This window comes from Ambystoma mexicanum, chromosome 2p, assembly GCF_040938575.1.
Source record: "Ambystoma mexicanum isolate Mex_15411 chromosome 2p, UKY_AmexF1_1, whole genome shotgun sequence".
In the NCBI taxonomy this organism is placed as follows: domain Eukaryota; kingdom Metazoa; phylum Chordata; class Amphibia; order Caudata; family Ambystomatidae; genus Ambystoma; species Ambystoma mexicanum.
The window spans coordinates 1,004,253,960-1,004,274,942 of NC_090923.1; the positions used below are offsets into that span (position 1 = coordinate 1,004,253,960).

The 20,983-nt window shown below is 47.3% G+C and overlaps 1 protein-coding gene across 2 annotated transcripts in view; it reads right to left on the reverse strand.

Moving 5' to 3' along the window:
* Positions 1–20,983, reverse strand: part of KAT5 (lysine acetyltransferase 5) — an 804,909-nt gene that overhangs the window by 557,124 nt on the left and 226,802 nt on the right. The window lies entirely within an intron of this gene.

A 20,983-nucleotide genomic window follows, 5' to 3' on the forward strand; every position in this document is an offset into this window, starting at 1 on the left:
AGATTGGCTAAGTGAAACTAACTGCAACATCAGCCTGCTCTCGAACACCCCTTGTGCCTGGTCTGATCACCATATCATCACCTTCAACATTGAAGCAGTTCTTCCTCCTACGCCTCCCATCGCTCCAGCCATTCCTACCAGAAATAAAAAGAACATAACCCCTGAAAAGTTACTCCCCCTCATCCTCCCTACCCTCAATAACGCCATTGACTCCCTGTTCCGACCCCACTATCTTAGTCGACACCTATAACCAGACAGTGCTTTCAGCCATAAACTCCATCGCCCCGCTCAAACTTAGAAGACCCAAACAACATGCGCACCTCAACTCGTGGTTCACACCACAGCTCAGAGTGGTACGCAAAGAGAAACGCTGCGCTGAGTCACGTTGGAAAAGTCACCCTTCTGATGCCCACAAAGACAGCCTCCTCTTAGCCACTCAACTATAAAGAAGCTATACTCCAGGCTAAAAAAGAATCCTACAATAACCGCATTGTGTCTACACAATCAAATACCAAGGAATTATTCAAAATCCTCAAGGAACTCGAGACACCTGCAGCCCCCACCCCCCCTCCCCAACTCCTGCACTAAAGACAGCAATTGGTGTACTAATATACAGACAGATCTCCTGGGCAAAATTGCCACCCTCCAAACCAAAATCAGAGACAAACAAAAGTCCCTACAGCCAGACCAACCTCTGACAACCCCCATATCTAGTACCTGCCAAGCCAACCCAACCTATAAACCGTTTGCCTTCTCCCCGCTCACTACTCTTGAAGTAGAAGGAATTATAAACAACCTCAAGCCCTCCAACTGTCAAGGTGACCCCTGCCTATCATCAAGGAAGCCTCTCACGACCTAGCCCCTTTTATCACAGCCTTCATAAACGGCTCCTTCAAAACTGGCATAGTCCCTTACAACCTCAAGGACACCTGGGTAATCCCACTACTTAAAAAACCATCCCTCAACCCCAACATACCGACCAACTTTAGACCAATCACCACAGTCCCGTTCCTGCTCAAGATCCTTGATCGTGCAGCATACCTGCAGATCCAAGACTATCTTGAATCCAACAATCTCCTGGGGCTAAGACAATCAGGCTTCCGCCCTAAACATGGCACGGAAACAGCCCTGATTGATCTGAAAATTCAGATGGAGACACTAAAGGACAACGGGAAATTATCGTTACTCCTTCTCCTTTACCTCTCCGCGGCATTCGATCTGGTCAACCACCAAATACTTTGCCAACATCTTAAATCAGCGGCTCACTTCTCAGACTCTGCCAGTGCCTGGATCCACTCCTTCCTCAGCAATAGGTCCATGCGGGAATTTTCACCCATAGCCTCGGCAGACCCCTCTCCTATTCATTGCGGCGTCCCTCAAGGCTCATGTGTATCGCCCACGCTTCACAACGTGTTCACCAAACCCCTATATGATGTGCTCGATTATCTGGGTGTCTCCTATACCAACTATGCGGATGACACCCAGATACTCATTCCCATCACTGGTGATTACACAGCCGATACCAAATACTTGAATGATGTCTATCTGGTCATCCAGGCCTGGATGGCGCAACACAAGCTATGCCTCAACGATGACAAGACAGAGCTCCTACTACTAGGATCAACTCAACGTCTCAACAAATTAGACTAAGCTTACAAGTCTTTCATCATTGACAGCAACGACATCAAGGTCTCGAAAGACACCAAAACACTAGGCATCTATCTGGACTCTACCCTCTCCCTGAACAGACAAACAAATGCAGTAAGGTCGGCATCGGCATATACTTGCAAACTTATCACCGATTGCAGACCTTTTCTGAACCCACATAACTGCATTACCCTTGCAAGAACACTCATGTCCAAAATCGACTACTGCAGTGCCCTCTACTTGGGAACTAGCCGGTCTAACCTCAATAAACTGCAAACTATCCAAAATAATGCCATAAGGGCAGCTCTCAATATCCCTAGACGGTCTCATATTTCTAACATCAGATCTGATCTACGATGGCTCCTGGTAAAACAAAGAATTGCCCTGAAAACACTAGCCTTGACTCATAAATGCTTGGACAACAATGCCCCACCCTACCTCTCCTCCCGCCTTACACTCCACGCCTCCTCTCGACTCACTAGGTCAGCCCAAACTCTCAGCCTAATCTTGCCTAGATTTAAACTCCAAAAAGCAGGTGGTGTGAGCTTCCCAGTCCTAGCCTCAAAACTTTGGAACTCACTGCCTACCTCTATCAGAACTGAGCCCTCATTCCTAACTTTCAAGAATACCACCAAATCTTGGCTGTTAACGCAGAACCTCTGAAGTTCCTTCACTTAAGATATGCTACCGACCGGTATTATAGCTCACCTGTGTATATACGCTATAATGTACCTGTATTATAATTTGTAAATTGTAACTTGCTTTATTGTATGTATGTTACCTGTCTATATTGTATATATTGTAACCTGGGCGCATAATCTTAGATACGGCTGCCCAGGTGCCTGGCTGCGCTTTACAAATAAACTAAACTTAAACCGCTGATGACGTTTCTAGACACGTCCAATCTATGAAAGTCTTGTCAAAACAGGTTCTTCCTTGTTCTTCCAGAACCATCAAGCACCTCATCGACAACCTTGCTCCAGCCCTGGCCGATTTCTGCAATCACTCTTTTGCCACTGGAACCTTCCCCTCCCAGCAGAAGCACTCTCTTGTGCACCCCCTCCTCAAGAAGCCCTCTGCCGATCCTTCCTCTCTGGCTAACTATCGCCCGATCTCCATCACTCCTTTCCTGGGCAAACTCTTGGAAAAGTTGGCCATCTCCCAGCTTAACATTCATACTGAATCTGTTGGTTGTATCCATGACCATCAGTCTGGCTTCAGAGCGGCCAGAAGCACGGAAACTACTCTCCTGAATATCTGTGAAGACCTGCTCTCCAACCTTGATTCTAACCTTCCTTCTTGTGCTCATTCTCCTCAATCTTTCTTCTGCTTTCGACATAGACAACCATGTGGTTATGAAATTCCCCCGCTTCGGTGCTTCTGCTGTATGGCAGCGCTGGAGGTTGCCATGGAGACATGGACTTACAGCCGCAAGGGCCCTTTTCCGTGGAAGTCATATGACTCCATGGCCGTGTTTATGGCGGGATAGGCTCTGCCCCCAGGCACCGAAGAGGTGTTCAAAAGAAGCTTGCGTGGACTCGAACGCCGCTTCTGATTAGCGTTACTTTGCTGGACTGAACTTACCTTGCTGATTGCTTATTCGACTTTGGAATTCCTTATACGACTCTTCTTTGCCTGCTCCTTGGATTAGTCGCCTTGGTTTTCTCGGCAGGGGCTTCATTCTGCCTGCCGAATTCCCGTGTCTCCGGACTCCATTCATCCGGCGGTAGTGGTCTCGTCCTGCCTGCCGTACCCCCTCGCCTCCGGGCTCCATTCATTCTCTGCTTCTGCTGACTTGGCAGTGAACTCCTTTTCACTGCATTCCCTTCCACCCTTGCACAGCTGCCTGGGAAGAACTATTTCCATTCATCCATATAAAGTAAGACTGTTTTTTCTTTCTTCTATCCTTTTATGCACAGACTGTTGTATACAGGTGAACTCCATCAGATTTGGGCATTTTTCTTATGAATGGTTGAGACTTTGAGTTGCTCTTTCTGACTTGCTTTCCTTAGGACCATCCTACCTGGAATACTTTGACTTCAACATCACAAGTCATACTGTGCACTTGAACGCTACCCTGACCCTGTGCACCATCCCAGATCTAGTTGCGTCCCTCGTGCCATTCGGGGTAGTCTCCCTTACTAATATCCTATTTTTTTGTTTTATCCGGACGTTGTTTTTCCGACATCCAAAAACCTTCCTATTAGGGTAAGCTTTCCCACTATTCTGTACATTTTGGGATTCTGTACGGTTATACTAAGGGTTGATCCATCTTCCTTTCCCTTTTCTAGTAGTTGCATCTCGACTACTCCTTGCGATACCCTTACAGCCTTACCAAGCCTCCTTGAGGTACTATACTCCCTTGCTAACACTGTATATTTTTGTGTCACCCAATCATCGCCTTATAACGGTTTCTTTCTCCACAGCTTGGTATAGCGGTGTGGGTATCCCCGCTCTTTTGGGTGACCGATTCCTTTGTTTGTATTGTAACTAACAACAAAGGGGTGTGTTGCATTAAAGAGCTCCTCGGGTTGAGGAGGTCTGGTTCTGGAGAGTTCGTCACCCTGAACTTTCCAGATTAGACTGAAGGTTTACCGGAGCGGCTACCTCTACACTAGTTTCCTAAGGTTGAGCAACGCCCCGACCTGTTCAACTAGTGGTGAGTAACACATGTCATCCTGCTCAAGCGCCTCCGTGATAACCTGGGTATCACTGATCAGGGCCTGGCCTGACTGACCTCCTTTCTCACTGACCAACCCTCTCAGGTCCAACTGGGGTCCTTCCTCTCTTCCATCTGTCTCTCTATCCGTGCTGTTCCCTCAGGGGTCTAAACCTCTCTCCCTGGCTGTTCACCCAATACCTGGCACCTCTTGCCCACCGCATCGCTGCGCTCTGCTCCGACTTTCAGTGTTATGCGGATGACACCCAGCTCTCTTTCAGGCTCCCCTCGGCCGCCTCTACTCCTACTCTCAATCCGGTCCGTCTGCAATTCAGGAGTGGTGAGCAGCCAGCAATCTCTGCCTTAACGCCAGTAAGATGAAGATCCTCCTCATCAGAACACTAGGTCCCTCCTTTCCACTGTCTCTCTCTGGCCTCCCACTCTGCGACCTCTTCCTGCTCCTACCTGTGAGGCTACGAACCTTGGGGTCATCTTCGACTCCACCCTCTCCTTCTCTCCTCACCTCCTAGGTCTCTAAGAAGTCAAACTATCAGCTACACCTCCTCAGGAGGTATTCTTCCTTTCCTCATTATCCCCCAGATGCTCACTGTCTCCAGAGCTCTGGTCCTCCCAAGGTTGGACTCCTGCAACAGCCTCTTTCCAAATCTTACTGCCTCTACTCTCCGTCCTCTACAACTTATCCAGAACAGGACTCCAAGACTTGTCCTTTGCCTCAAGCCCGGGGGTAGTATCTCTCCAGCTCTGAAATCTCTTCATAGGCTCCCAATGGCAGCAAGGATCAAGTTCAAGACCCTCTGCATTGTCCACAAGGCTTCTGGGGCCTGGAACCGTACTACCTTCAGCTCTCTCTTCCTAAGTATCTCCCATCTCAAGCTCTCCACTTATACACCTCCCACTCTGAGGGTCAGCCGCTTTTCCAAGCTGAGAGTTTGGGGCAGATGTCTTTCTTCGGCTGGGGCCTCCTTCTGGAACAGCCTCCCTAACTCTCTCAAACTTGAGCAGAACCATCTCCGGAAGCAACTCAAGACATTCCTCTTCGCTTCCGCTTTCTCTCTTCCTCTCCCCCTGTTCAAACGCACTAGTCACCTGGCCACCCTCTGAACTTGGGCCCAGGTCCCTGCCTGTCCAGTTACACCTTGCAGTGCCTCTTGGCTCCCCCAGCACTTGTAGTCTGTATCTGTAACCCTTCAGTCCCCTCTCTCTGCAGTTATGAGCCACCCGTTGGCTGCACCTTGTTTACCTGCACTTTGACACCCCACCCCCCATTTGCACTTCTCACCTTCACCTTCCCTGTGCTTGCGTGATTTCAATGACACAATACCTAGTGAGATTGTTTTGTCCACACTCTGTTTCCCCCTCCTTGTCTTGTCACGCCTAGAAACACTTGTGTACAGGCGCGTTATAAATGCCATATCATATGTAGCTTTTTTAGACCTAAGGACAGTTCAACTGTGTGTAGAACAACACTGTGGCAAATCCTCACAAGGCACCCCACAACTTAATCTATATCATCTGCCAACTCTACACTAACAGCAGGGTTAGTATACGATTTCGTCTGGGAGGCGATCTAACCCATCCATTTGATATAGAGAGAGGGGGGTCAGACAAGGATGTGTCTCAGCCCCTCTTTTATTGAATCTCTATAGTCAAGAAATGATAGGATTACTTAGAGACTGTCAAGATTGTCCAAAAATGGGCCAAGAGAAATACCCAGCTTTGCTCTATGCAGACGATGCTGTGCTCATTTCTAGAACCCCCCCCCCTAACACCCCCAGCACCCCCCCCCCCCCCCCCGTCTCCCCAAGGCCTAAAAAAGCTCTTTCCATCTTTTTGAACAAGTGCAAGGAGCTCAACCTTGAGTTTAATATTGACAAATCCAAGACTATGGTGTGTAAACCCCTTTTCGCGAAACCATCAAAACCATGCTGAATAAGTTGGGAACCAAGTGGGTGGGTGCCCGAGCAGGTCAAGTATTATGACTATTTGGGGATGAGATTTCAAGAAAATGGTGGATGGTCTGAACAAATAAAAAAATATGCTATCGTCTTGGAAAAGGTCAGAGGAGGCATATTATTGTTTTATGTGAAAAATGTCAGTGGGCTATTTACCCAGCACTAGACCTTTTCCAAAAAAAGGCTCTCCCTGCAGCCACATATAGTTCAGAACTTTGGGGCCACTTTGATATTTTCAAAACCAACACATATGAGCATACGTTTCTAAAGAAGCTTTTACTGCTACTTCCCACAGCATTGGTCTATTTAGAACTCAATATCACTCCGGCTGTCCACTTCGGGATAGAACAGCATTTTTCTGGGCTATGTTATGGAAGCAGTGTGGTCTAGAATCCTACAGGGCAGCACCAATGCATTTCTTTGCATTGGAAGGAGGAAAAAGTGTACCCACCTCCGATGTCCCATGTGTTCTCTTTGCCCCCACACCCACCTCCGATGCCCTGTGTGTTCTCCTTGTTCCCCCACCCACCTCTGATGCCCTGTGTGTTCTCCTTGTTCCCCCCCACCCACCTCCGATGCCCTGCACGTCTCTATGTCCCCCTACCCACTTTTAGTCCAGATAAAGTCCTGTGCTCCATCTGTGTGCCTAATCCTCCTTTGTTGTTGGCTCCTTTGCCCCCGTGTCCATCGGTTTTTACCCTCTACTGCCCCTGCGTCAATTTGGGAGGTCCCCCCCACTGCCCTTGTGTCCATTTGTTGTCCCTCCTGCCCCTTGTTCATCTTTGTGCCCCCTGTATCCATCTGGTGCCCCCACCAGCTTTATCTTCCTGTTCCTCTCCCTCCTCCTGCGCTATCATCCTTTGCCTCTGCCTCATCCTTCTTCCTCTCCCTCTCCCCCTACCCCTAACCCCTAACCCCTCACACCTCCCTCCCCCCCTTGTCCCCTTCTGTCAATTCTCCGGCACTACCCCAATTGCCATCAGGCATAGTAATTGTAGACGCCTGGCTATGCAACACTTTGCCCTTCCCTCCTCCTCTCCCAACACTTGTCCTGTATAAGTTCGGTCACTACCCCAATTGCCATCAAGTACAGTAATTGTAGTCGCCTGCCTTCTGCAGCCATCCTCCCTTCCCCTTGCCCCTTTTCTTTCTATTTTATAAGCACTTACTCTTATCACTGGCCTTTGACCTCTGATAATAGCTGGTCTGTTTCCCCCTCCTCCATCTTGTCTTCTCCTCCCCTCCCCCTAGCACTACCTCCCCCTAGCACTACCTTGATTGTTCATTGACCCTTTAAGATAGTCACCTGTTTGTTCCTCTCCTCTCCCCTTTTTCTCACATTCTGATTTGTTTCAAGGACCTGTAAGAATGTAAATGTATTTTCCCATGTTCCCTCCCTCCTTGAAGTGCTTTGAAACACATTGTGTATAGGCGCTATACAAATAAACAATCAATCAATTAAAGTAGGTTACAAATATTAAGAATGTCCTCAGGGACCTGGACGCAATAGCTCTTTGGTCAATCCTGATAGCCCATCGGTTTCCGCCATCTTGAACATGAAGTACATACTGACGTCAAACAGCAGCAAACTTCTTGTGCTTAATACTGCAAGTCTGAGGACAGGTTTGGACTACCTTGACCATAGGCTGTCCTCAGGCTTCAAATCATATTTGGATATCATTTCCCCCCCATTTGATCGAAACTGTACTGGCTGAGACATTATTTTAGCACATGTCTTATTTTTTTACGTGTACTTTATGTTTTTTTTTTGTCAAAATAAAGATTTGATGATGTAAGTGAACATCTTCCCAAACATCCAACCCTCAACTAGTATACATTTCCCCTGTGAATCCCTTTTAACCAAGATCTCTCGAATAGGCTGCTTCTTGTTCAATAGCACCCCAAACCCTCTTTTTTTCTCCCCACAAGTGGCAAAACACCCCTTCTCATATATTTTGTGTAGAAAAGGCCCCTCATCCTTATGCAGCCAGTTAAGAGAATTACCATAGAAGGCCATTTTTTGCCTGGGCACAGGAGGAAGACGGCCAACAAAGACAGCCAAAAAGACGAGGCTTAAACAACAAGGTTAGCATTTGTGGTTACTGTAGTGGTAAAACGGCTACTGCACGGTAAAAAGGTAAAGGTGCACAGGCGGGCAATCAAAAAGTGTAAAAATATGGTACCACTGCTGGCTCCCTTTTAGGCTCCAGTGATTAGGGGAAATTGCCTCAAAGTAATAATAAAAGGGTGACTAATATGCCCCTGCACTACAACCCATAAGGAGGTAGTAGTGCTACACAAAATACATACATATCAATAGGGGACAGAGTCCCCCTACACTGGTTATCTTAAAGACTAACCTATGCCACCAAAACAAAAGGAATTAAGCTAGTGAGAGGTTAAAATTGACCTCATTTACTCAAAATAAGTCAGGAGCATACAGTCAACGGATGTGCTGGGGGTCCTATTGAAAGAGATGGAAAATTCCCAAACAGAATAATCATCCCAAACAATATAATTATCTGGTTTGCTGTACAACAGAAAAAGAAATGCAATGTTAATTAACTTTTAAAACTGGAGAGTTCTAGGTCTTAGTTTGTGACCATGCCAAGATGGGGTCAGTGGGAGAGAACATGGTCAAAGTGAGCCCCTGAGCTCAGCATTCAACAGGTAAGGCCAAAAATAGTTTGCCAAGTCAGGTTTATTCTAACTAAAATAAACTTCTTGCATATGAATCAATGCAGCAGTGTAAAGACACAGACAAGAGTTTGCAGCTATAGGCAGGCAAGCACAAACTGCCAGATTTGGAAATCGTTTAAATAGTCAAAGATCACAGCTAGCGTCTGGTGGAGCAATGTTGAATTTTTGGAAGGAAAGAAAGCTTTGCTCGCAGAAAGGGAGTTTGAAGCTGGAGGCATGTTGCTGGGTTGGGGTATGGTATGGTGCAGCTGTATGCTTGTCCAGTAGCAAGGAAATGCAAACAGTGACCTAGCGATGCAGATCAAGTAAGCATAGGGTTTCTTAAAGTCCCAGGGTTTTTGGAGAAGGTTTATGTTAAAATGCCTGCTTTAGTAAGCACATGCCAGTGATGTAATTGTTAATGAGAATGTTCAGTTTATGTGCTAATTCCCTTTAACCTTTGAGGACCCGGAGCTCTTTTGCTGGAATCTGGGATCATTTTGATTTTTAACCTCCTGAATGAGTGGGGCTTTTTGCTACTCACTCATGTGCTTTTCTCCATTTCTTTTTAACAGTTTAATGGAGTCTGGTACGCCATAGGCATCTGCTTTTTGCATAGTGACACACAGCACCCGCTCTGTGCAGTACCACTGAAAAGTCGGACTTCTCCGATTGTTTAAATACATTTTCTTGGGTGAACTATAGTTCCGAAGAATAGTGAGATAGCTTTCATCTTACTTACCTTTTCTTTCGTGGGTCCATCACACACCACCCGATGTGGAGTGCCTGGGGCTTACATAGTAACTCCCTATCCCACTTCTCATTTAATATTTGTTACACTAACTCACTTGAATGGATGGTGGCAGTGGTTACGTTTGTGCAGGGTACTAGCAGGCTGATTCCTCAGCTGCATTACAGCCCCAATGGGTGACCATTTTTCCAAAATGGCCATTCTTCTGTTTTCACCATTTCTTGCTGGTTAGTTCCTTCTGGCCTTTTACCCTTTATTTATTTATTGGTCATTTGTTAGGTGCTTATATAATTAGCAAAACTGTTTCAAAGCGCTCACAGGGCGATAGGGTGGGAACATGGGAGGTAGACCATGAATTACATCAAAGATAAATAATTGAATTAATAGAACAAAATAGTGAGACGAACAGGGAGGGGAGACAAATCTACTATGCCTTGTGAGTGTTCAGAACATGCAAGTGCAGGGGGGAGAGGATAGGTGCTGTGGTGCTTATGGAGAAGTGCTTGGGGTAAAGTGCTAAGAAGAGAAGAACTATGTGCAACCTTCTGTGGGGAGGGTGAGCCAAGTAAGTGCAGTAAATAGACTGTGACTGTGATGAGAGCTGTGGGAGAGTCAGGGCCTCCGAGGATACATAAGGGCCCTGCAATTCAGTCCCGCTACTGTACGATTAGTAGGGAAGAGAGGAGGAGAAGGAAGAGGTAAAGAGAAAGGTGTTGAGGCTTTTCTGGAACTTGAGGAGATCCTGCTCAAGACCCAGAGGAAGAGGGAGCCCGCTGAGGAAAGTGATCGACCACCAGCTCTCAGTTTAGCAAACCGCTTCACACACAGGGAGTAGGTGCCAGAGGAACGCAGGAGTCTAGAAGGGGAGTATTTAGTCAGGAAGCGTGGAAGATGGAGTGGTCCCCGGCCCGGGATAGCCTTGTGGATGATACAGCGGGTTTTGAATTTAATTTGTGCTGAGACAGGGAGTCAGTGAAGGCTTTGTAGGGCAGGAGAGATGCGGTCACTGGACTTGAGGCCAAGGATAAGTCTTGCTGCCCTATTCTGGGTTAGCAATAGTCTAGCCCGGAGAGAACCGGAGCACGGGTAACATTGAGTCTCTGCGGGAAGGTGAGGAAGTGTAGAGTTCCTTTAAGAAGGAAGAGCTGAAAGTGTGACTTCTTGACAATGTCCTGGGATGAAGGAAAGGGAGGTATCGAAGACGACTCCGAGATTCCTGGCTACAGAGAAGGAATAGGGGGGAGCCAATGGAGGAAGGCCAGAGTGAAGGGAAGAAATAGGGTGCAGGGGACCCAACAGGGAGAATCTCTGTTTTGCTGGCATTGAGGTTGAGGTCATTAACAGTGCACCAGGCCTGGATGGCAGAGAGGCAGTCTGGGATGATTAAGGTGCAAGAGCATGTTTGAAGAAGGGTTGTGTGTCATCAGCGTAGCATTGGGAGTTGGGCGAGGAGGAGGAAATAAGATGTGCCAGCAGAGAACGATATATGGTAAAGAGCATGGGCAAGAGAATGGAGCCCTGGGGGATGCCACAGGTGGAGGAAGATGTAGGGGAGGACAAAGGGCCCAGAATGGTGTTGGAGGAACGGTCAGTAAGGAAGGAGGTGATCCAGTCCACTGCCCGATCCGAGATACCAAGGGTATCATGGAGCCTTTTTATGAGGATGGAAAGGTTCACTGTGTAAAATGCCAAAGAGAGATTAAGGAGGATGAGGACAGCAAGGGAGTTGAAGTCAAGGGATGCGAGCAGTTCTTCACGGGTGTTTAGAAGAGCAGTTTCCGTGCCTCTGGATGCTCGGAATCCAGACTGGTGGTCGTGTAGAATGTCAACAACCTTAATGTGAGAGTTGAGTTGAGGGAGGGCCAACTTCTGGAGCAATTACCCCAGGAAGGGGGTGATGGAAATGGGTCAGTAGTTGGCTGGGCAGAAAGCGTCTGCAGAGGGTTTGTTTACTCTGTTCCTGAACTCTGCAGGACTCTGTCCTGTACTCTGTTGTTTAAACCAGGGTTGAGTACTTTGTGTGTTTTACCTTTGGCAGGCTTCAGCCCTGAAGCCTGACCAGGCTCCAGTGTGTCTGGAAAGGCAGGAAGTGAAGCATGGTACCGGAATGTTGCTGCCCTTTTGTCTCTAGTTGAGCCAGACTGAAACCAGTTCTGACTGGTCGGCTGGCTGTCCTGGAGCACAGCCACCCCCCAGCTGATTGACTGGGATTTTGCATAAAAGGCAGAGCTTTTGGGACTACAGGCAAAGTCGACCACAGGAAATGACATCCGACGAAGAGGAGGAGCAGAGACGTCAGCAGCACATTCCAGGACTGCAGAACCGCTGGTGAAGGCTTGCAGCTGTGCTGACCTCATTTTCGTTTCGACAGTGAAGATCTGTGTAGGACGACTTCCTCCCTTGGGCTGGTGGGACCAACTAGCCTCGGGACCTGCTTCATTTTGGCGCATCCCCTGACTTGCTGCGACTTTCCTAGGCTGCAGAATCCCAATACCCAGGGACCCCTGACCATCATCGCGTGCATTGTCTTGCAGAGAACGAATCCTGCCAAAACTTTGTGGGCATCCTTGTAGACATACAGAAGCAGGAAGTCGTTGTCCAGAGTCCCCCCCCACCAGAGTCCACGATCGAGTAAAATCGAACCAGAGGTATTCGTTCCCCTTTGGCACTGAGAAAAAGGCACCAAAACCACAAAGAGCTGCTGAATCGCGTGGAATCCATTTCTTCCGAGACATTCTCCAGAGTGCTGTCGCAGCAGCCCACCAGACGTCTTACCTTTTGTCACCACAACCAAGGACCAGGAACAAGGGTTTGCATCACTGCATCAGGAAAGCATCCGGCTGGAATCTCTTCTTCAATTCTAAGGTACTGTGGGGCTTGGGTATAACTACCTTTTGCCATTGGTAGTGCTTCCTGGCTTGGGAAATACTTTTTTCTCCCATCGAGAGTTGACCTCAACTCACCTGTGCAGGCCTTCCAACTTGTACTCTTTCAGGTCGGCTCCTCTTGAGCTCCTGTGATTTTTCAAAGAACTCCTGACAGTTAAACATTTTCTAAGAAAAGCTGCATCAGAACTGGAACCGTCCCATTGACTGACTGTCCTAGTTTCCTAAAGGCTCCTCTTCTGAACCCTATTGGCTTTGGCAGTGCTTGTTCCCTTGCAGGTTTTAATTGATGACACTATTATTGCTGGGATAAAAGACTGCCTACATCCCTCGGGGAGAAACTACCTATTGAACCGGTTGCTAAAGTGTGTTCTACTTTGACTCTAACCATTTTCCCTCCCAAACTCAATTGTCTAATTGTGAACAAAAATCATTGCCAATACTGACCTTGATTGATGTCACTCAATGTGCTAGAACATGTTGAGCATAGAAAGAAATTACTCACCTGCATAATTGGTTCTTGTTTAAACGAATTCCATCTTCCATTGAATGTTACTATTAGTTTCTACTTTTGTAAAGAATGCTTAATTTGCCTTGTGTATATACAAATAATGTACTATAACTTTAAGTGTGTAAGTGTTTACCGATTTCATTGTGCTACTCTACAGCTCACATTACCCCATCTCATTTAAGGCTGGCTGCTCAGGCTCTCTACCAACTTGCCTAGTGCAGCCCTATATTAAGAGTTGGGTGCCTAATACCAAGAGATAAGTCTTGTGCAGTCCCACACCAATTGGACCCTACAAACGCTTACCTAACCGTAATCGAGAAAGCCATTTATGATGTCATGTGTGTTGGTATGAGCAGAGCACAACAGGCGGTTGATTTATGGATGCGCAGCTTACCATACTGGCAAATTTAATTAGTTTTTAGATTGTGTGTTGCAATGTCCATTTAACAACATTTTTCACTGTACACACACCTACCTATAAAAAACTAGGATTAACTATACTTTACAACAAAACACAGTACAAGCAGTTCAACAAAGTTGTTGGGGTGGTCAGGAAAGTTCCCCACATTCAAGAGAGGTTCATGTTGTGTGTGCCATATTTGAAACTGGGAGTACAACGAACTCAGTGCGAGGTTGAAATTTCATATGTATCCAGTGTAGTTAATGGTCAATGAGATATGTTACTTTAGTGTTACTTTTTGGTTAAAGTTGATACATGTTAGATTGCACGCACGTAGAAAGATAAAATGCTGAAACCATAAAATGAAATATAAATACGATTCAGACATAATGTGCTATGGAGTCCCCAGAAGCAGGCGGTGAGGAGTTTTCCTAATGCGCATACGAGAAAGGGTCCTGAAGAACTCACCGTAAAGGAAATATAGTATTTATTAGACATGCATGCACACTGGGAAAACAGTGTTCGCAGCTCCGGTAAAGCAACCGCGGGAGCCATCTTTTTCAAAATGGTCCCCGGTCCTCTTTTTTCACCATGTCTTTGTGGAAAGGTCCTTCTAGAGATCTTCTCTGCGTGCCAAACCAGGTTTGGTCTCTGTTCATTTCGCCTTTGGCAGGAATCAGGAGTGTCTGGGGTAGGCAAGAAGTGAGAGAGGTGCCCGAAACCCCCTCTGCTTAGTCTCCTAGGAGACCCAAATGCACTCTGTGGTGATTGGCTGGCTGACTGTCCGGCAAGGACAGCCACCCTGCTCGGTGAGTGACAGCTAGGCTGGAATGAAAGGGAAAGAACTGAATAAAAGGCGAGACTTGACTTGGAAGGCAGAGTCGACCACTGGACGAAGGAACTGAAGAAGAGCTTGAAGAGGACGCCTGCTGCAACTCCTGGATCGTTGGTTTGCCTGGTGGAGCCCTGCAGCAGTGCCGAAACACCAAGTTTGCATCGACAGAGAAGCCCCTGCAAGGACGACTTCTCCCTTTGAGTTGGTGGGATCAATTAACTCTAAAGTAATCCACCTGGGCATCCATTTTGGAGCAGGTTGAATTTTCACAGAGTTGCTGCTGGAAATGGTAGAGCCAGGGAGAGGAACACCAGATTGTGTGCATTGCTTTTAAGCTGGCCTAGAGCTTTTGGAAGATGCTCCGGACTCCCAAGAAGTAGGGCGGACAAAGCCTGAGCCCCCTCAACAGAGTGTGGGACCCTAGAAGCAAGGAAGGTCCACCTCAACAGCCAGGAACCACGTTGTTCCTATTTGCGATAGCCGCGAGTAGCTGAGATGCGAAACAGCCACTGAAAGTGAAGTTTGCTGGTTGCAAGTTTTGACAGGAACAGCGAGATCTGCAGAGGTGCATAGCAATAGTAGACATTAGCTCCATCTTTTCTTCATTGCTAAGGTACTGTAAAACAAGTCTAAGACAACTTACCTCTTACTGTGGAAGTGCTTGTACCTTCTGCAACTCACAAGTCTAATCAGCTTGTGGCCCTACATTTCATTCTTCTCTTTATCAAAGACTCCAAAGAACTTGTGCAAAGACTTTTCCATTTAATTACCAGAAGTGCTTCATCGTATACAAGACTTTTGCCCATTGACTTTGGCTTATCCTATTGAATTGTATGCCTCTTCTAAGAGGATCTGAAAGTATTTGCCCTGCTTAAGAATATTGGTGATCTCTTGTGTTCTAATAACCTTTGCCTTTTACCAACTTTTAAGAGTGTTCTGAATAGCAACAGTAAGATATTAATGTCCCCAGCACCCTTGTTATTGAAGTCACCTCTGGGTGTAGGTTGTGTCTGTGGGCCATCCCAAAAGGATCTTGTCTGATTCAGAAACTCAGAGTGTACAGTATTGAAGTGTATTTGTGTGTTACTATTATATTGCTCCCTTCTAAAGAAGGCTTTATAACTGACTGATAAATTAATAATTGTTTATGCAAGAAACCTTGAGTGTAAGAGTTTATTTGAATACCTGTAACTGTGAATCTTTGTGTAACTCCACTACTGCTCACATTTCCCCTCTTGAGATAAGCCTGGCTGCTCAACACGCTACCAAAACTGTGTAGTACAAGCTTATACCAAAGTTTGGGTTGCCTATACCTGTAGTCACAGTTGCTTGTAGTGTTCCCAGAGGGTACTGCATTCAAACTATGCCTAACACACATGCCGAGGTACCTCAGATTGTTTTGTTTCTGGAAGGAAGACAATTTCTATGGCGTCGTTGAGTAACAGTGTTGCCACTTCCTCAAGAAGGATGCGCTGTTCTTCCTTCGTGGTGGTTCTATGATGTAGGGTGTGGTTTGAGGGTCGCTCCACGCAATAACCGCCAACTACGGTTGATAGCACCCACTTGTCCGAGGTGATTCCCTCCCATGCGTGGGTGAAGTGTGTAATACGCCCTCCTACTGCAGAGGTATGTGAGGGAACCTGAATCAGGTGGTCATGGTTTAGGAGGTGTAGCTCCACCGCTGGAGGTGGAGGACCTCCCCCGGCCACGGGATCGACGCTGGCCTCTCTAGAAACCTTGCGAGGCTTGTCCCCGATTGTTTCCCCAGGATAAGCCCTGACTTCGGCCATAACCTGAACCCCTTTGCGAGCTTTGACCTCGAAATCGACGAAAATTACTTCTGCCTCTTTGGCCTGGTGGCTTACTAGTTAGCTGGCCTAGTGATTTCAGTGCGTCATACTCTTCTTTAGCAGATTTTAATGCATCCTCAATGGCCGACCCAAAAAGAACATTGGGTTCTAATGGCATGTCGAGGAGTGTTGCCTGTGTTTCAAGTTTGAACCCAGACTGGCGGTGCCATGCATGGCGTTTAACCCCTTGCCATGCATGGCGTTTAACACCTTAAGTGCCAAGGACGAGGTATCTCATACTTGACATTACCAATGCAGTGCCACAGTCGAGATACCTGATCCTATTTAGCACTTCACTTTGTGCAATCGCTTCAAAGCAGCGATCGCACAAAAGTGGAATCCAATCACCAGGCTATGTGAGGAGGAGGAGGTTCCTCCTCATGGCTCGGGGTTGGATTTCCTTCAGTTTCAGGTCAGCGTGCGTAACGCACGCTGATGTGAAACTGAAAGTAAATTTCACTGCAGCAGCCATTTTCGACTGCCGCAGTGAAAAGAGAAGGTGAGTTTCCTTCTTTGCCTTCCTTGATTTCCGGCTTTATTGTGCGGTTCAGGGTTCAGATCGAGGGAGGTGTCGTTGGAAAGAGGAGACTCTCCCCTTTCCAACAACAACTTCTTTGAAGCATTGCTGGGCGCAGATCTGGCAGTGATCGCTCGATCCGCGCCTAGCAATGCCACTAGACCACAAGGGATCTGTTTGTGAAGTGGGGGTGAGGGGGCAGCTTACTATGTAAGTAGCCCTCTCCCCCCGCCCCGGCCGCCAAAGCATGGGCCAGCACGTTTTGCCCCTTCTGTGGGGCAGATGGGCACACTAATGTGTCCATCTGCCCTTAGGGAATGGGCAAAACAAAAACAAACAAAAAAAGAAAATGTGTTTTGGGTGGGGGGGGGGACACTAAACCACCAGTGATTGTATTCAATGAAAAGAGGGGTGGCCCTATCCCCACAACCCCAAGTGGATGGACCTCATGTAGCCCTCCTTGGGGGCAGATTTCTGCCATTAGGAAGGGGTAAATGAGAAGGCCCCTCCCCCCCATCATTTGGGGTGGGGGGAGAAGGCCACCGGAAAAGTTGGCAAAGGTGCCCCAATATATGGAGCAGTACGTACTGCCCACCTTGGGGTCAGATGGGCACACAAATGTGCCCATCTGCCCCTAGGGAAGGGGCAAAACAAAAAACATTTTTTGGGTGGTGGATGGAGGGGGAACACTAAACCACCATAGATGTTTTTAGTGGAACGGGTGTGCCCCTCGCCCCAAATGGATATCTCATGTAGCCCCTCCCTGGGGGGCAGCTGGCTACTGTAATATGCCTCTAGGAAGGAGTACATGAGATTTCCCCCCCCCCCATCCGTTTGGGGTGGAGGGAGGGCCACCAGAATACCTGGGACAGGCCCCCCAAAGGATGGGGCAGTAGGTCATCCATATTTCCACCAGTCCTTTTCATGATATCAGACGCTGGTGGTTTAGGGTACCCCACCAACACCAGCATGTTTTTGTTTTTGATTTTTGTTTTCCCCCTACTCTAGGGGCAGATGGGCACATTAATGTGCCCATCTGCCCCAAGCTAAGTGGCAAAACAAAAAAATAAAATAAGTGGGCTTGCTTTTAGTGGGAGTGTGGGGGGCACCTTAAACCACCAGTGATTTTTTTGTAAGGCAAAGGGGGTGGACCTCTACCCCCCCATCCAAAATGGAGGGGGCATCTCATGCAGCCCCTCCTGGGGGTTCCATGTGATAATATCCCCGCAAAAATATCGCCATACAAAAGTTTCACCATATTTTTGCGGCGATATTACCTCATGGAACCTGCGGGGTACACCCCCGCAACCCCCATATATTTTTAAAGGAAGCAGGGGACATCCCTGCAAACCCCCCACCTATTTACCCCATAAATTATCCCCACCAAAAATATCGCCTATGGCCGTTCCCGACGACTAATGTGCCCATCTGCCCCTAGGGTAGGGGCAAAACAAAAATCAAAAACAAAAACAATCTGGTGGTGGTGGGGTACCCTAAACCACCAGCGACTGATATCATGAAAAGGAGGGGTGTCCCCCCACCGCAAATGGATGGGGGCCTCTCATGTAGCCCTCCCTGGGGGCAGATTACTAGTACAATCTAGCAATCTTCCCCGAGGAAGGGGCACATGTGTTTTTACTTGGGGGTGAGGGTCAGTAGACCCCCAGGGATGGCTTGAAAGGAGGACTGTGATTGGACAGTAGTAATTATGATTTCTTTTACAGGGCTGACTATAGATAGCAAATGTTTTTTGTTTTGTTTGCAGCTTTTTCTACGCGAGCAGCTGCACCGTTATGCGATTACTGGTTTTTATTATTCTACAGGTGGGGCCCATTGTCAGTGGGGTGGGTGGAACTGGGTCTGGATTGTTGGTGGTGTGGGCGGGATTGGGTCGTCTGGGGAGGTATTTTGGTGGGCTGGGACACAATTGAAAGGTCAGGCCACAAATTGCCCCCAGTGTCAGCAGAACATTCGTGTTTCCCTGGAAGCTGCTGTCTCCCATGTGGGTTGACTGTCCGCAAGCCCAGGCTGCACCTCTGGCTATGCTGCGTTACAGATGTCACCTCCGGGGAGGAATGGGGATCCTGCCGGGGCTCCCCGGAACTGCTGCTGGACTTGGGCATGGTCAACCCACACGGAGACAACCGCCCAAGGCCAGGGACATCATCCACCCCCCATCCTGGAGCTGTGGCTGGCCTGCATTATAGCTTCTTCCTCTGGGAACGGACGCAGACCCTGCCAGGGCTCCCGGGGACTGCCGCTGGGCTTGGGGACTATAAACCCACATGGGAAACGAATGCCCAAGGCCGGGGACATCACCCCTAACCATCCTGGAGTTCTGGCTGGGCTGCGTTACAGTGTTTCCCCACCAGGTAGGCCCAGCAGTGTGCCAATCCCTTCCCGAAGGGAAAAGCTGTAACGCAGCCCAGCCAGAACTCCAGGACGGTTGGAGGTGATGTCCCCGAGCTTGGACATCCGTTTACCCTGTGGGTGCACCGTCCCCAAACACAGCGGCAGCTCCGGGGAGACCCGGCAGGGTCTCTTGCCTCCCCCAAGGGAAATTTGGTAACACAGCCCAGCCAGCGCTCCAGGATGGTCGGGTGTACACTGCCGGGACTCCCTGGTATGATATACCATAGTTCCTTACCAAAATTACTCATGTTCAGAGAAAAAAATGGGTATGCACAAAAAAGCTTTGCATGGTTGGGATAAACAATAGGTTTAGTTATGGCTATTCATTTGTCGACACTGCTTAGAGACAATGTAGAAAGAAATACTCATGTTTATTACAAAAAAGCAAATATCACTTATCACTGATGTGCTGTCAAAAAATTCAGACAGGATAACATTTTTGCAAATGATATATGGCAACTAAAAGGAATGTGTCAGAAAACATGCTAATAGGAATTCATGTGCCACTTTAATGAAGCCAGGAAAACAGGGCACACAATGTGTGCAAGGACGATAATTGCATTTGAATAACTGCACCACATAAAATGATGATCAGAATCCCTGGGCCTCTGTTTGCTATCCACATTACGTGGTCCTGTGAGTTGTGACATTTGCTCAAAACCAGCATTACAGTCACGATCCATTGTTAATCCCTAAAAACAGGAAAATGTGCCCAATAAAAAAGGGAAACCATGAACATATAGGAACCTACCCCCTGCTTCTACCCACAAAGTTCCACTGTTGATGATATATATATATATTTTTTAAATCAATGACCCGCAGAGCAGTGGCATTGGTAGAAACTCAAATAATACTACTGCCCAATCTCAAGAGGAATTTTAAGTGGAAAGAACATATTTTATTAAACATGAAATATCCCTTCTGGCAAAGCTAATTACTTTCTTACTCCCTGAAAAATCATTTGATTCAGAGTAGGGAGTAACATCCTATCAGAGCCCTACTTGTAGCACTGACATAGGACGTGATATGACAGGATACATAATACAGCTTACAGTTTTGCCCACCCTTTTTCACCACAGCCTAGACACAATTCCACTAGAGGCTTACTGAGGTTTTGTCTGTAGCACCGTTGAAGAAAATCACACATATTAGCCTTTTAAGTGAATAGCAGCAATGTTCATAGGTACAACAGATTGAGTCCTTTCTTCTTTAACTAGGGACCCCTCTTATGAAATTCGCTATCAGTTAGACAAGATACATGGGGATACTAGAGGCAATAAACGCCAACACATCATATTGAACAGCCCTGAGAAGCTGAGCAGAGAAAGAAACCAAAGGCAGTTTCCTATCCTAGCCTTCAGAAAACAAACAAATTTCCTTCACTGTACTGCACTGCCAAAACGTCTGATCTGGTTTTTGAACGTTGCCGATTTGTTTTTCACCCCAAAGGAGTATTCTCCTGTGCCCTTCCATCTGTACCCTACCCCGACTCCTGTGCTAGCCTCCAATACCAGTTGACCGGGCTCTGTAAAAAGTGAGGGATTGTAGCAGTAAAACACTAACTGGGATATTTGCATACCCACAATATTTTGTAATGCAAAACATATTTAAAACGTCACCATATGTGCAGTTTAAGAAAATGCCATGAATCTGTAGGTGCACAATTACTTTGAAGTGTATACAAGACTGTTTGCAATATACCCCACCTTTAATTTGTTGGGAAGGATTATAAAAATGCTCAGTGAAACCGTTTTCACGTAGCAGCCAGTTAGCATACAATTTGTTAAGGTCTATGCCCCATGGAACTTTGAAAACCTGGAAAGGTGGCAGATTGTGTGAAAAGCATTCCAGTAATCTGTATATC